General features: G+C 39.8%; 1 protein-coding gene across 1 annotated transcript in view; it reads left to right on the top strand.

The window, feature by feature from the left end:
• The window catches only part of LOC139576292 (protein kinase C-binding protein NELL1-like), a 528,592-nt gene that overhangs the window by 56,508 nt on the left and 456,092 nt on the right, over positions 1-15,992 (top strand). The window lies entirely within an intron of this gene.

Genomic DNA, 15,992 nt, shown 5'->3' with positions numbered 1-15,992 from the left:
CACATGCAGTAGGTCACGCACACACGCACACATACGTATACACACAAGCACCACAGTTTCCACCACACACACAAACACACACACACACACACTCAAGGCAGTTAACCCACTGTTCCCCGGGCGCCGAAGACGTGGATGTCGATTAAGGCAGCCCCCCGCACCTCTCTGATTCAGAGGGGTCGGGTTAAATGCGGAAGACACATTTCAGTTGAAGGCATTCAGATTTACAACTGACTAGGTATTCCCCTTTCACTCAATCCCACACACACACACACACACACACACACACACACACACACACACACACACACACACACACACACACACACACACACACACACACACACACACACAGGGGCATGTTGAGAGGCTGTGATATTTCCAGCTGTCTCCCATAGCCACGTTCCCTTTGAGCATTCAGCGAGTGTCACAAGTTTCCCCGAGAAGTAACACCACTGATAAGCTCTGTGAGCTCATCAAGGTAAATATTTGTAAACACCTATTGTTGCTCTGGTGACAGGCTGCAGACAGTATTGGGTAAGAGAGGCAAGCTGTAGACTGTAGGGTTCTATATTTGTGTCACATCTACACATGTACATACTTATGCACACACATACACATGCGTGAGCACACACACACACGCATTTCCGCCCCCCCCCCCTCCCCCCAAGTTGTCAGATTTAAAAATATATATTTCATTGTTGGACATAAAACACCAGGAAATGAGCTCTAAGTTCTTTTAATGTAAAAAAAAATGTTTCCAAAGTTTTCCCACACGTAATAGAGAGGTTTGAAATTATTATGTTTTAGTCAAACATTATATCTGTTTGGGCTTTTTGCAATCAATTTGCAGTCTGCAAATCATTTGTAATTATGAACTGGGTGCTCCGAGGCTTGAATGCTGATTGGCTGACAGCCGTGGTATATCATGGGTATGACAAAACATTTATTTTTTAAATGGCGCCAAAGAGGATGGCTGACGTTTTACGGCGTCTTACCGTAAGGTGCTACAGAGGGTAATGCGTACGGCGCAGTACATCACTGGGGCCAAGCTTCCTGCAATCCAGGACCTATATAATAGGTGGTGTCAGAGGAAAGCCCATAAAATGGTCAGAGACTCCAGTCACACAAGTCATAGACTGTTTTTTTTGCTACTGCACGGTAAGCGGTACCGAAGCGCCAAGTCTAGTACCAAAAGGCTCCTTAACAGCTTCTACCCCCAAGCCATAAGACTGCTGAACAATTCATCAAATAGCCAACTGACTATTACATTGACCCCCCCCATCTCCATTTGTTTTTTACACTGCTGCTACTCGCTGTTTATTATCTATGCATAGTCACTTCACCCCTACCTACATGTACAAATTACTTATAACCTGTATCCCCGCACACTGACTCAGGACCAGTACCCCCTGTATATGGCCTCATTATTGTTATGTTGTGTTACTTTTTATAATTTTTTACTTTAGTATATTTGGTGAATAAAATTAACTGCACTGTTGGTTAAGGGCTTGTAAGTAAGCATTTCACGGTATGGTCTACACTTGTTGTAATCGGCGCATGTGACAAATAAAGTTTGATTTGATTCTAATTATATTGGTAACCAGTTCATAATAACAATAAGGCACCTCAGGGGTTTGTGGTATATGGCCAATATACCAACGGCTATTGGCTGTATCCAGGCACTCCGCGTTGCCCTGAATGCCAAGCGTCACATGTGGAGGAAACCTGGCACCATCCCTACGCTGAGGCATGGTGGGGGAAGTATCATGCTGTTGTTTTTCAGCTGCAGGGACTGGGAGACTAGTCAGGATGGAGGGAAAGATGAGCAGAGCAAAGTTTTTTATTTTATTTAACATTTATTTAACTAGGCAAGTCAGTTAAGAACAAATTATTATTTACAATGATGGCCTACTCCGGCCAAACCGAGACGACGCTGGTCAAATTGTGCACCGCTTTATGGGTGGCCGATGTGATGCAGCCTGGATTTGATCCAGGTCTTAAAAATTAGGATATTCTGGGAGAGAGAGAAAGAGACAGAGAGAGAATTCTAAATTCTTAAAAATGAGGACATTCTGGGAGAGAGAGAAAGAGATAAAGAGAGAGAGCATGGGAGAAAGTGAGAGAGCAAGGGAGAGACAGAGACAGAGTTGGGTAGAGCAACAGCAATGGTACTGTAGTGTGTCTGATAAACGCCTCTTGCACTGAGATGCAGTGTCTTCGACCACTGCACCACTCGGGAGCCCAAGTACAGAGAGATGCTTGATGTAAACCTGCTCCAGAGCGCTTAGGACCTCAGACTGCGGCTAAGGTTCACCTTCCAACAGGACAACGACCCTAAGTACACAGCCAAGACAACGCAGGAGTGGCTTCGGGACAAGTCTCTGAATGTACTTGAGTCACCCAGCCAGAGCCCGGACATGAACCCGAACGAACATCTCTGGAGAGACCTGAAAATGGCTGTGCAGTGACGCTCCCCATCCAACCTGACAGAGCTTGAGAGGATCTGCAGAGAAGAATGGGAGAAAATCCCCAAATACAGGTGTGCCATTGATTGTAGCATCATAGCCAAGTAGACTCGAGGATGTAATCACTACCAAAGGTGCCTCAACAAAGTACTGAGTAAATGGTCTGAGTACTTATTTAAATGTGATATTTAAGTTTTTAAAAACCTGTTTTGCCTTGTCATTATGGGGTGTTGTGTGTAGATTCAATCCATTTTAGAATAAGGCTTTTTAATGTAACAAAATGTGGAAAAAGTGAAGGGGTCTGAATACTTTCCGAATTCACTGTATATGCATTTTACGAACACAGTATACTTTATTTGTGATCTTGTTATTTTTAGTCCCACCATTCAGCTCCACAAAACCCTTCCCATCTATCTCTGAACACCATCCAGTTTTTATTTCTATTTGTCATGTATTTTTAATCTGAGCTGTGATGTTTACAAAATTCTCTACCTTTCTATTTTTATAGTATCTAAAGATTGTAAATTAAAGAAACATTTTTGCTAAGAGTATTATTATATTATTGATTGTAGAGGTCGACCGATTATGATTTTCAACGCCGATATCGATTATTGGAGGAACAAAAAAAGCTGATACCAATTAATCGGCCGTGTAAGGCCTGGGTGTCGGAGTGTGAAGGAAAAGCGCAGGAGCAGCAGGTGCAAATACAAATGTTCTTTAATGAACACGGACAAACTAGGCCACCCTACTAACACACTGGGTGTACACTACAAACTACCCCAGACACGGGGGGAATGAACACAGTCCAGTAAACGTGAAGCACAAAACCAACACCACACTTACATACAAACAATCCCGCACAAAGAAACGTGCGGGCCGGCTGACTAAATAAGCCCAACTAATTACACCCTCATACAAAACAGGTGCACCCAATAAACACATAGGGAGGGGGAGAAAAGGATCAGTGGCAGCTAATAGGCCGGTGACGACGACCGCCGAACGCCACCCGAACGGGAAGGAGAGCCTGCCTCGGTCGAAGTCGTGACAGGCCGATTTTTTTTATATATATATTTGTAATAATGACAATTACAACAATACTGAATGAACACTTTTATTTTAACTTAATATAATACATCAATAAAATCAATTTAGTCTCAAATAAATAATGAAACATGTTCAATTTGCATTAAATAATGCAAAAACAAAGTGTTGGAGAAGAAAGTAAAAGTGCAATATTTGCCATGTAAAAAAGCTAATGTTTAAGTTCCTTGCTCAGAACATGAGAACATATGAAAGCTGGTGGTTCCTTTTAACATGAGTCTTCAATATTCCCAGGTAAGAAGTTTTAGGTTGTCGTTATTATAGGAATTATAGGACTATTTCTCTCTATACCATTTGTATTTCATATACCTTTGACTATTGGATGTTCTTATAGGCACTATAGTATTGCCAGCCTAATCTCGGGAGTTGATAGGCTTGAAGTCATTAACAGCGCCATGCTTGAAGCACAGCGAAGAGCTGTTGGCAAATGCAGGAAAGTACTGTTTGAATGAATGCTTACGAGCCTGCTGCTGCCTACCGCCGCTCAGTCAGACTGCTCTATCAAATATCAAATCATAGACTTAATTATAGTCTAATAACATACAGAAATACGAGCCTTAGGTCATTAATATGGTCAAATCCAGAAACTGATCATTTCGAATCATTTCGAAAACAAAACGTTTATTCTTTCAGGGAAATACGGAACAGTTCCGTATTTTATCTAACGGGTGGCATCCCTAAGTGTAAATATTGCTGTTACATTGCACAACCTTCAATGTTATGTCATAATTATGTACATTTCTGGCTAATTAATTACGGTCTTTGTTAGGAAGAAATGGTCTTCACACAGTTCGCAAAAAGCCAGGCAGCCCAAACTGCTGCATATACCCTGACTCTGCATGCACAGAATGCAAGATAAGTGATACAATTTCCCTAGTTAAAATAAATTCATGTTAGCAGGCAATATTTACTCAATTTGCAGGTTTAAAAATATATACTTGTGTATTGATTTTAAGAAAGGCATTGATGTTTATGGTTAGGTACACATCGGTGCAACGACAGTGCTTTTTTCGCGAATGCACTTCTTAAATCATCACTCATTTGGCGAAGTAGGCTGTGATTCGATGATAAATTAACAGGTACTGTATTGATTATATGCAACGCAGGACAAGCTAGATAAACTAGTAATATCATCAACCATGTGTAATTAACTAGTGATTATGTTAAGATTGATTGCTTTTTATAAGATACGTTTAATGCTAGCTAGCAACTTACCTTGGCTCCTTTCTGCACTCGCGTAACAGGTACTCAGCCTGCCACGCAGTCTCCTCGTGGAGTGCAATGTAATCGGCCATAATCGGTGTCCAATTGTTATGAAAACTTGAAATCGGCCCTAATTAATCGGCCATTCCGATTAATCGGTCGACCTCTAATTGATTGATTGACTATGACTTTTCAAATCACCCAGAAGTGCTATTTGCAGAGTTAGGTCCAGGTAAATGTTGCAATTCTTCAGCAATTCCTGAACCTGCGACCAAATACAAGCTACATATGGACAGTGTCTCTTTGCAGCAAAATCTGCAGAGCTGGGAGGGTAGTATCCCCGATATATATATATAACATTCTATTGGTTGCAAGAATTGTCTATAATTTAAAATGAAAAACTCTGTTTTGAATCAGGTGTTGTTTTGTGTGTCAGTTCATAAACCATGTGCCATGGGATACATCGAAAGAAATTCTTCCCAACTAGTTTGTAATCTGTATGGCACAGCTGTCAATTTTTTGGTCCTTAAATGAAACTGGTATACGTTTTTTTTCATCACAATCTTCCTTAACCAATTTTGGTCTTTAACGCAGGGCTGACAGTCAAGTTCCTTGCTTTCTCCTCCTTCCACTTGCCTCTTCCATTTTTGCGGTTATGCTGCAATTAGTTGGTTGTAATTTTGGGTAGAAATGTCCATATATTTTTGTTTGCTGCATATGTGACATAATTCCACCAGTCCTATTTATGATATAATTTACAAAGATTATAAAAAAATGTAACATTTGATTTTGGAGGCCAGGTCATCTGATGCAGCACTCCATCACTTTCATTTTTGGGTAAACAAATATTGCATATCTTAAATTCTTTCCACAATTAATTCATAATATGTGTAATAATGTAGGCAGTTCATACAAAGGATTGTTACCTATAAGCAGTCAGTAATTATTTTTCAATTGTTTTTGGCAAGCAATTATTATTTTGGCAAATAATTATTGTGAATCATCCTGTATTGTCCCAAACCTCATTACCCCACAGCAACAGATGTGGGATACATACACACACACATTCCCTGCCATTCCCCCACAAACAACCATAAGCTCAGATGTTCAACAGTTGTTCCATCCCCAAACCCAATTCAAAAGAAGACTGTAGCTGTTTGAGAAGCCATGCAAAATTGAGAAGGAATGGGGAGATTTGATTAAACAAGGTCAAGTCCTAGCTGATGGAGCTCAGATACACCCCTTTACCCTGAAACACACAGACACATTGGTCCCCCGTTGTGACAATTTTCAATCTCTGTGCAGTCAGACCTTTTGATTATTTTGTGACACAAGGGCCATAATTATTTGCCCCCTCTCTGATTGTCCGAGTGTGACCACCTTCCAATGGGTTACTTACTGCAGCTAGTGTTTGCCAGCACTGTCACTACCTGAGGGCTTTGGTATTGTTAGACCAACCCTGCCAGGCAGGCTCAGAATATTGAGGGGCAGTGCAGCATTAGTGGGTCTCTGACCACATTTATCTTTCTGTCTTTGCTGTATATATTTATTTATTTATTTAACCTTTATTTAACTAGGCAAGTCAGTTCAGAACAAATTCTTATTTACAATGACGGCCTACTCCGGCCAAACCCAGATGACGCTGGGCCAATTGTGCACTGCTCTATGGGATTCCCAATCATGGCCGGTTGTGATACAGCCTGGAATCAAACCAGGGTCTGTAGTGACTCCTCTAGCACTGAGATGCAGTACCACTCAGGAGCCCCGTATAGGCTACTTGCAGTTCTCTTTAGTGTGTAGGTCGCTCAGGTGGGTGTCTAGGGTATAGGGTTGGGAACTGTTCCATCATGATAGGACAATAAATGAATAAACTATATCCCATATCTGCACAAAATTGAAATATCTCCTTGTCACAACTCCTGCTCGCAGACACACATGGGCTCTGGCATTTACAACCATTTTTATTTTTCACTCACTTAACTCCACACTTTTCCAAACACAGAAACAGACACCCCACTTTCCATCACAATACACTTGCACATACCCACATACTGTGCCTTCTATGTCCTCTGTTTGGTGTGTTTTTATCTCTACCATGTTAATTCCTACCTAATTTTGGGCTTTTAGTACTTTTGTGTTCCAGTTCCTTACAGTGGGGCAAAAAAGTATTTAGTCAGCCACCAATTGTGCAAGTTCTCCCACTTAAAAAGATGAGAGAGGCCTGTATTTTCATCATAGGTACACTTCAACTATGACAGACAAAATGAGAAAAAAAAATCCAGAAAATCACATTGTAGGATTTTTAATGAATTTATTTGCAAATTATGGTGGAAAATAAGTATTTGGTCAATAACAAAAGTTTATCTCAATACTTTGTTATATACCCTTTGTTGGCAACGACAGAGGTCAAACGTTTTCTGTAAGTCTTCACAAGGTTTTCACACACTGTTGCTGGTATTTTGGCCCATTCCTATATGCAGATCTCCTCTAGAGCAGTGATGTTTTGGGGCTGTTTCAACTCCCTCCATAGATTTTCTATGGGGTTGAGATCTGGAGACTGGCTAGGCCACTCCAGGACCTTGAAATGCTTCTTACGAAGCCACTCCTTCGTAGTTGAAGTGTTGAAGTGTACCTATGATGAAAATTACAGGCCTCTCTCATCTTTTTAAGTGGGAGAACTTGCACAATTGGTGGCTGACTAAATACTTTTTTGCCCCACTGTATATTTCAAGATGTATTATTTCAATAATTATCCTTTCTTCTAATGCTATCTTTTATCTATTTATAAAAACTATAAATATATACAGTTGAATACTAATTATTTTACAACGTTCCCTATCTTTAATGGTATAGTGTATTTGTAGTTTATTTCTTTATCAATAGTTTAAAAAAAATTACAATCCCTACCATGGAGAGTATTGGGTGTTCCAATATTCGACTCCATGGCTATTCTAAATAATAGCCATGGAGTCGAATATTGGAACACCCAATACTATATTTATAGTATATTTAGAATAGCCATGTGTCTCGGAACAGTTGGTTATCAATTTACAGTTTATCGACATCAAGAGCTAAACATTTCCCTTTAAGTCTATTCACCTTGAAGAGTGGGTACATAACTTTGCGCTGTTCTGCAATTTCCTTCGGGAGTTGATCATTCATGCCTAATTTTGTGCCAGCGAGTCTTTTGCCCGGATTTTTAAAAATTTTATACATTTTTTTACCTCTTTTTCTCCCCAATTTCGTGGTATCCAATTAGTAGTAGTTACTGTCTTGTCTCATCGCTGCAACCTCCGTACAGACTCGGGAGAGGCGAAGGTCGAGAGCCATGCGTCCTCCGAAACACAACCCAACCAAGCCGCACTGCTTCTTGACACAACGCACATCCAACCCGGAAGCCAGCCGCACCAATGTGTCTGAGGAAACACCGTACACCTAGCGACCTGGTCAGCGTGCACTGCGCCCGGCCCGCCACAGGAGTCGCAAGTGCGCGATGAGACAAGGATATCCCTGCCGGCCAAACCCTCCCTAACCCCGGACGACGCTGGGCCAATTGTGCGTCGCCAAGCGTCCTCCGAAACACAACCCAACCAAGCCGCACTACTTCTTAACACAGCGCGCATCCAACCCGGAAGCCAGCCGCACCAATGTGTCAGAGGAAACACCGTGCACCTTGGTTAGCGCGCACTGCGCCCGGCCCGCCACAGGAGTTGCTGATGCGCGATGGGACAAGGATATCCCTACCGGCCAAACCCTCCCTAACCCGGACCACGCTAGGCCAATTATGCGTCGCCCCACGGACCTCCCGATCGCGGCCGGCTGCGACAGAGCCTGAGCGCGAACCCAGAATCTCTGGTGGCACAGCTAGCGCTGCGATGCAGTGCCCTAGACCACTGCGCCACCCGGGAGGCCCTGTTGTGACTTTTTTAACCATTCCTGAACCTGTGACCAGAAACAAGCTACATAAGAGCAATACCAGAATAAATTATCTATTTATTCTGTCTCTTTGCAGCAAAATGTACAGAGCTGAGATTGTTCTATGCCCCATATTTATAGCATTCTATTGGTGGCAAGAATTGTATATAATCATTTAAATTGAATAACTCGAAGTGTTGAATCAAGTGTAGTTTTTTGTACCAGTTCATAAGCCATATGCATTGGAATTGGTATATCGAAAAGCTGCTCCTATTTATTTTGCAACCTGTATGGCGCAGCTGTCAACATTTTTGTTCTCAGATGAAACTGGTATATTTTTCTATTTATGCCAGTTCCTTTCAGCCAATTTGTATCTTTAATATATGGCAGGCAAACAAGTTCCCTACCTTCTCCCTTTTCTACTTGCCTCCACCATTTTTGTGGTAGTGCTGCAATCATTTGGTTGTAAGTTTGTATTGAGCAGATATTCCCATATATTTTCGATAACTGCATATGTGACATAACTCCTCTGTTTCGATTCATAATATCATTAACAAATATAATACTATTTTTAAACATTTGTTCCATAAATAATGTTTTTTTATTAATCAGTATATTTCAATTTAACCATAACTTGTTGTAATATTTGTTAAATATTTTCTGGAGGATAAAAATAAAACACAGCTTTGTGTGGCTTGTTTAAGAAAGGGTGATACTTTAAACAAAATTTCATTTTCAATTAGTCGGAAATGAGAAGTTGCAATCTGTATCAAGGCAAAAATAATCTACTGGAGAACCATTTTTGGTTTAAGTATAATTTATGTATGAGTGACGCTTTTAGTGAGAGGTTTAAAGCTTTAATATTTAATACTTTTAGCCAGCCAAACTCATATTCATTATATAAATAGGCACGTTTAATTTTGTCTGGTTTAGCATTCCAAATAAAATGAAATATTTTTGCTCATATGATTTAAAAAAACGAGTCATCTGGAGTAGGCAGTGCTATTAGTAAGTAAGTAAACTGTGATAGGACAGAATAGTTAATCAATGGGATTTTTCCATAAATAGACAAGTTTTTACCTCTCCATTGCTGAAGAATCTTATCTATATTTCCTAACTTTCTATTCGAAATGAATTATGTTAAGTTAATTTATATTTTTTGAGATGTGAATACCAAATATGTCTACTTCATCGGTACAATGTTGTTCATCCATCCTCAGTTTTCTCCTATCACAGCCATTCAACTCCCTGAGTGATTTCCTTCCTATCCGACAACTGAGTTAGGAAGGACGACTGTATCTTTGTGGTGAATGGGTGTATTGATACACCATCCAAAGTGTAATTAATAACTTCACCATGCTCAAAGGGATTCAATGTCTGCTTTTACATTTTTACCATCTACCAATAGGTGCCTTTATTTGCGAGGCATTGGAAAACCTCCCTGGTCTTTGTGGTTGAATCTGTGTTTGAAATTCACTGCTCGACTGAGGGACCTTATAGATAATTGTATGTGTGGGGTACAGAGATGAGGTAGTCATTCAAAAATCATGAAAACACATGAGTGACTCAATGTAATGTTTTATCTGACTTGGTAACCATATTGTTACTCTTGGACTTATTTAGGCTTGCCATAACAAAGGGGTTGAATACTTATTGACTCAAGACTTTTCAGCTTTTCATTTTTTATTAATTTGTAAAAAAAATATATAAAAAAAACATAATTTCTCATTGACATTATGAGGTGTGGTGTGTAGACCAGGGACCAAAAAATCTAAATGTGTACATTTTAAATTCAGGCTGTAACACAACAAAATGTGGAAAAAGTCAAGGGGTGTGAATTATTTCTGAAAGCACTGTAAATTCTTTAGTATTTAATTGCCATTTCACAAAAATCTGACTTTCCCCACATGCAAACTCATTTTTCTCAGCTTCAGAAGCATCTACATTCACCAAGCTGTGTGGTTTTCCTTTGATACTACTGTATATTCTCCAGACTTACTCAAAATGTTTAATTTGTTGTAAATTTTTTATTCTGGATAAAATGTTCTTGGAAAAATTTTCACAAACATCATACCCCCCCCAAAAAACTTCCCCTGTTATTGTAATGGTGAGAGGTTAGCATATCTTGGGGGTATGATATTTGTGTATCTAACTTTCTCACTCATCATTATTCATGAGTCATTCAGGACTACCCATAATCAACACTAATGTAGAAGTGTTTAGAGACATATTCTATTCTCATTTACAATAAAAGTGACTCCAAAATGACACAATATATTATTTAGAATGAATTTCTATTGGGCACAAAATAATCTGAAACACAACCAAAACAAAGCAAATGCATCCAACAAGTTTGTAGAGTCACAAGCTGGATGTAATGGTTGTGTGCTAGGTATATGGGACCAAATACTAAACTTTTTACTACTTCGATACAGATTTGTCCCAATTCTTTTGGTCCCCTAAAATTGGGGGGGGCTATGTACAAAAAGTTCTGTCATTTCTAAACAGTTCACTCGATATGGATGAAAATACCTTAAAATTCAAGCTGACAGTCTGAACTTTAACCTCATAGTCATTGTATCATTTCAAATCCAAAGTGCTGGAGTACAGAGCCAAAACAACAAAACATGTGTCACTGTCCCATTTTTTTTGCTCCCTGTATGTGCATACTGTATATGCTCATATGGTGCCTGGCCTTAAATATTGATCCAGTCATTGTAAGATCTGACATGCGACTGCAATGTAGTTAGGCAGGAACTCCACCAGCGTGTGTTGATTTGGTGAATGCGTTCAAGGTCAAATCTAATCTCCGAACGGGACTGTCAGAAGGTCAGATTGAGATACAATTATACGTCGTAATTGCTCTTCTTCCTCACAAACATCCCTATCCTACCCTGGCTCTTTTGTTGTTAGGAACCTGCTTGGTTAATTTAGAAAATAACATTGGCTATGCCGGTCACATGGTGGTCCTTCTAAACTGGAGAAGTGTCTTCATTTACTCTTGTTGCTCCGAAGGTCACGTTAGTTTTTGCTTAATAACTTCTTGCAAAAATATTAGAATCCTTGATCAATTCTCAGCTACGATCTTTCTTATCTTCGAACTGTATTCTGAATGCTCATCAGTCTGGTTTTGGACCAGGACATACTGTATCTCTGCTACATCACTTATAGTAAATTATATAGTAAATGCTATGGATGAGAAATAACATTGTGCTGCCCTCTTTATAGACTTCTCCAAGGCCTTTGATACTGTTGATCATACGTTGTTTATACAGAGGTTATTTTCTATTGGTTTAGATCACGCCGCTTGCATTTTGTTTCAGAACTACATAGCTGATAGATCACAATGTACATCTGCTGACAGGTCAAGTTTCCTTTTTATTTTTTTTATTTTTATTTAACCTTTATTTAACCAGGTAGGCAAATTGAGAACACGTTCTCATTTACAATTGCGACCTGGCCAAGATAAAGCAAAGCAGTTCGACACATACAACAACACATAGTTACACATGGAGTAAAACAAACATATAGTCAATGATACAGTGAAAAAACAATAAGTCTATATACAATGTGAGCAAGTGAGGTGAGATAAGGGAGGTGAAGGCAAACAAATATATGTATAAATAAATAAAAATATAAAAAGGCCATGGTGGCGAAGTAAATACAACACAGCAAGTAAAATAAAAACTAAAAACACTGGAATGGTTGGTTTGCAGTGGAAGAAAGCGCAAAGTAGAGACAGAAATAATGGGGTGCAAAGGAGCAAAATAAATAAATAAATACAGTAGGTAAAGAGGTAGTTGTTTGGGCTAAATTATAGATGGGCTATGTACAGGTGCAGTAATCTATGAGCTGCTCTGACAGCTGGTGCTTAAAGCTAGTGAGGGAGATAAGTGTTTCCAGTTTCAGAGATTTTTGTAGTTCGTTCCAGTCATTGGCAGCAGAGAACTGGAAGGAGAGGCGGCCAAAGGAAGAATTGGTTTTGGGGGTGACCAGAGAGATAAACCTGCTGGAGCGCGTGCTACAGGTAGGTGTTGCTATGGTGACCAGCGAGCTGAGATAAGGGGGGACTTTACCTAGCAGGGTCTTGTAGATGACCTGGAACCAGTGGGTTTGGCGACGAGTATGAAGCGAGGGCCAGCCAACGAGAGTGTACAGGTCGCAGTGGTGGGTAGTATATGGGGCTTTGGTGACAAAACGGATGGCACTGTGATAGACTGCATCCAATTTATTGAGTAGGGTTTTGGAGGCTATTTTGTAAATGACATCACCGAAGTCGAGGATTGGTAGGAGGATTGGAGGATTCCTTCACAGAACAAAAGGTGTTTTGCAAGGTTCCATTCTGGGCCAAGTACTTTTTAATATGTACATCAACAATATTGCACAATATTTCACCTTTATGCAGATTATACTGTTATGTACTATATTGTCTCCTCTGTGAACCAGGCTTTATCTGACTGCTTTTAATGTCGTAGAAAAAGCACTTGTTGACCTTAAATTAGTATTGAATCAGAGAAAAACAAACTACTGTATTTTGTTTTCTAGAGCCCACAACATTGACTCCACAGATAAAAAAATCTGCACCTTGAATGGAGCCCAAATTGAGCATATCCCTTTTTACAAATACCTGGGCATTTTGGATCAACTCTAAGTTATCTTTTAAAACACATATAGTTACAAAATTTTATTTTGCATGTCACTGTATCTATCCTAGATTATGCCAACATTATCTACATGAATGCAGCTGCCACTTCATAAAAGGAGTTAAATGCTGTCTAAACAAACAACAAAGAGGCCAAAGATAACCCTGAAGGAGCTGCAAAGCTCCACAGCGGAGATTGGAATATCTGTCAACAGGACCACTTTATGCCATACACGCCACAGAGCTGGGTTTATGGAAGAGTGGCCAGAAAAAAGCCATTGCTTAAAGAAACAAATAAGCAAACAAGTTTGGTGTTCGCCAAAAGGCAAGTGGGAGACTCCCCAAACATATGGAAGAAGGTACTCTGGTCAGATGGGAATAAAATTGTGCTTTTTGGCCATCAAGGAAAACACTATGTCTGGCGCAAACTCAACACTTCCCATCACCCCGAGAATACCATCCCACAGTGAAGCATGGTCATGCTGTGGGGATGTTTTTCATCGGCAGGGACTGGGAAACTGGTCAGAATTGAAGAAATGATGGATGGCGCTAAATACTGGGAAATTCTTGAGAGAAACCTGTTTCAGTCTTCCAGAGATTTGAGACTGGGATGGAGGTTCACCTTCCAGGATGACAATGACCCTAATCATACTACTAAAGCAACACTCGAGTGGTTTAACTTCTTGTCAATATGGTATAGTGACTAATTATATCTCTATTTGGTCAGTTTTGTGATAGCTACCTATGCGGTAGAAAAATTGTGAAAATATGTGGTTGAGTCTTTTGCTATTGTGGTTAGCTAATAGAAATACATATTGTGTTTTCGCTGTAAAACATTTTAACAATCGGAAATGATGGCTGGATTCACAATATGTTTATCTTTCATTTGCTGTATTGGACTTGTGATTTCATGAAAATTATATTATATGATATCCCTGTCGCGTTAGGCTAGGCTATGCTAGTCAGCTTTTTGATGAGGATGCTCCCGGATCCGGGATGGGTAGCAATGAAAGGTTAAGGGGAAACATTTAAATGTCTTTGAATGGCCTAGTCAAAGCCCAGACCTCAATCCAATTGAGAATCTGTGGTATGACTTAAAGATTGCTGTACACCAGCGGAACCCATCCAACTTGAAGGAGCTGGAGTAGGTTTGCCTTGAAGAATGGGCAAAAATCCCATTGGCTAGATGTGCCAAGCTTATAGAGACATACCCCAAGAGATTTGCAGCTGTAATTGCTGAGAAAGTTGGCTCTACAAAGTATTGATGTTGGGGGGGTGAACAATTATGCACGCTCAAGTTTTCTGTGTTTTGTCTTATTTCTTGTTTGTTTCACAATAAAACATATTTTGCATCTTCAAAGTGGTAAGCATGTTGTGTAAATCAAATGATACAAACCCCACAAAAATCTATTTTAATTCCAGGTTGTAAGGCAACAAAATAGGAAAATTGCCAAGGGGGCAAAATACTTTCGCAAGCCACTGTACGTGTTGACTGCCTTCATTCGTCGTCTATCTCAGTCAGGACCAAGCTCTCGGAAAGTTGTATCGATGGGCTCCCCCGGGAGTGTAATGCTCTGATTGTCCACCAGAGGTCACAATGTCCTTCTTAGTTGTCTGTGGCTTCAATGATTCACCAGTGATCGTCTGGGGTGAGCTTCTCGCCTCTTTTCTTCCTCAGGTAGATAGTCAAAGTTCCACACCACTTTACACACGCAGCTGCAGATTGGCAGTGTTTCTGGTCTGGTAGGTGAGGTTATCTTCTTCATTTAGTTTTGAAGTTGAGAGCTTTAGAGTTTCTGACCATTTCAACCTTTCTAAAGGTATTATTCTACGTTCAGCTCCCAACCACTTTACACGCCAGTAGCCACCTGGCAATGTTTTGGTCTGGTGTGAATTTCGTTACCTAGTCATTTAAGGAGTGGTCGGAAAGGGGCGGTTCCATCACACTTACAATCTTTTCTGAACTAAATCGGGGCGTGGCTTGTTACTGTGTAAGGTATTCTCAGAAACAATTATCTTATTAGAAAACTAAAATCACATTCCTATCTTAACAACAATAGTTTCATAATTTCAGACTTTATACCTGTAGTGTAAATACTTTTCAAGTTACAGTATTTCCTTTATAACCTTACTAATGCCATCACAAAATGAAAACAATATGACATGATTATTCTTTAGGTCCCCACTGACCATTTTTAATATTCCAATCTTAGAAATATTGCGGCAAAAGTCTTCTGGGGGACAAAGGCACACCTTAACAGAGTGTTAAGATGTCAAAACCATTATTGAAAAAAAAAAATATTGAAAAAATGAACTTGCTATGGCTTTGCATCTCTTGCCATCACATGGTTGGAGAGTTATTTATCCAATAGAACCCGAGAGTGTTCTTCAATGGAAGCTACTCTAACGTCAGCTATGTATAGTGTGGTGTCATTCAGGGCAGTTATCTAAGGCAGTTCATCTTCTCTGTTTTTACAAAGGATTTGCCACTGGTCTTACACAAAGCTAGAATGACTATGTATGCAGATTATCCCACACTCTACATGTCAGCACCCAACGCCAGTGAACTCACTGAAATTCTAAATAAGGAGTTACAGTCAGTATTGGGTGATTAGTAATAAACTGGTCTGAAATACATCTAAAACTAAAAGCATTGTATTTGG

Source organism: Salvelinus alpinus, chromosome 5, assembly GCF_045679555.1.
Source record: "Salvelinus alpinus chromosome 5, SLU_Salpinus.1, whole genome shotgun sequence".
Taxonomy (NCBI): domain Eukaryota; kingdom Metazoa; phylum Chordata; class Actinopteri; order Salmoniformes; family Salmonidae; genus Salvelinus; species Salvelinus alpinus.
The sequence above is the reverse complement of the archived record's forward strand: the minus strand, read 5'-3'. Positions and strand labels throughout refer to the sequence as shown.